The following is a 1,961-nucleotide window of genomic DNA, read 5'->3' on the forward strand; positions in this document are numbered from 1 at the left end:
GTGTGGCACAGAAGCCACAGTCTACAAGGTTCTATAGTTGAAGAGTTGCTAAAGGGAGAAGTTTCCTGCCTGCGTGGTAACGGGGTTGTTGGAGCTCAAGCACTGTGTGGAGTCGAAAAGAAATCTCGAAGTGAGATAAGCTGGACTTTAAAAACATGTCTATATTTTTAGATATTTTTGATTCCGATGCTGATGATTTTCTCATGTTGGCATTTGGAATTAGCATGGGTAGTATGTTCAAGTCAGAAGAAAATTTAGAAAACTGTGGTTCTGTTGATGACCACCAGAATCGAGAGGCACAATCTGTTGTGCAGAATCCTGAGATTGAAGACACGTGAGTTGATCTTCAGGAAGGGTGTGAAGAGGAACAAAGTGTTGAAGATCAATTGGAAGAGCCACATGAAGCTGATTGCAAAGATGTGGCAGAAGAAGACAAAGTTGGAGAAAATTTAAATTTAAATTTAAATTTAAATTGTGATGATCTCATTAATATTTCTGTGTGTGTAGTTGTTAAATCAATGAATGATGAAGACATCATCGCTGACTTTCAGATGATTGACACCAAAAATAGTGAGAGGGAAAATTCTCCTATCCAACCTGTCATAATCTTGAGAAGGGCGAGAATAAGAAGTCAAGCTTTCCATCACTGGGGAAGAAATGAGGTGAAGATACATCACTACCTCATGGTGAGAAAAGCAAAGATGAAGCCTCGACTCAAGATGAACAAGTATGGGCTCTGCCGCAAGAAGACAAAAATGAAAACCTTTGTTACCAAGTTGTTTCATGTTTTAATTGTAAGCCTAGTTGAGACTAGACCAGTAGGCATATGTTATTGTTCAATACCCTTTCTCCATTAAGCAGGAGTGTTGGAATTAATGGAAAAAGCTAAACTTAGATTACTGTTGTGATGATGATAGGATTGAGACTCTAATCTTAGATCTCAGATCCTACTATCTAGGGAGTGGTTGAAACCACCCTGATTGTGAGAAAGCCTATATGTACTAGGCTGTTCTCCTGATTGATGAATGTAGTATTGTGTGTAGTGCTTGGGCACTCTCCAAGAATCTCACCTGGAGAGCCATTTATTTAATAGAACATCATATTTTATCATGTTTTGAAGATATTTGATCTTTATAATTTGGTTCCAAATTCCCTTGTTTGTGATCGCTCTCCAAATTTTTTTGAGTAATAGTGCCGAGTTGAAGGAATGAGTCTCCAATAGCCCCCATCCACCCTGTTTGACTGAGCAGTTTATGATGTCCAAACTGGCCATATGGAATTTTTGAGTTTGTTGAGTGTCGGCCCATATGTAACCTGTGATTATTACATTAAGCTTGCGCATAACTCCTTGAGGTAGCTTGAAGATGTGCATCCAGTATATAGGGATGCTATGAAAAACAAATTTTACCAGAATAAATACGCCCCCCCATGGATATCCACTAGTGAGACCACATATAGAGTTGCTTTCTGATTTTTTCCAACAGACAGTCCCAGTGTTTGATTTTGTATCTGTTAGGCATTAGAAAAAAGCCCAAGTACGTGAAGCCATCGTCCATTTGTGAGGATTTAACCCCAAATATGTTAGCAATCTCCATAATCTCTGTGGCTTTTGGATCACTGGAGATCAATAAAGACTTTGACTGGTTCACAAGAAGGCTTGATGTGGTTCCAAAATTTGTAATTATATTGGAGATCACCCGCCATTCATAAGGATCAGATTTGCATATTGTGAGAAGATCATCTGCAAACATTATATGTGAAAGGGGTACCCTATTTCCAATTATGCAGCCAGTGATTTGTCCACGATCACGAGCATTTGTAAATTTTCTAGACAGTCCATCGATTGTGATGAGAAACAGAAGAGGAGACAAAGCGCATCCTTGTCTAAGTCCTCTGGATATTTGGAAGAATTCAGTAGGAGAGTTGTTTATTAAGATAGCTAGGGAGGTCGTTTTAATGCA

This window comes from Pinus tabuliformis, chromosome 6, assembly GCF_031772625.1.
Source record: "Pinus tabuliformis cultivar Carrire ecotype Pingquan chromosome 6, CPIR1, whole genome shotgun sequence".
Lineage (NCBI taxonomy): Eukaryota > Viridiplantae > Streptophyta > Pinopsida > Pinales > Pinaceae > Pinus > Pinus tabuliformis.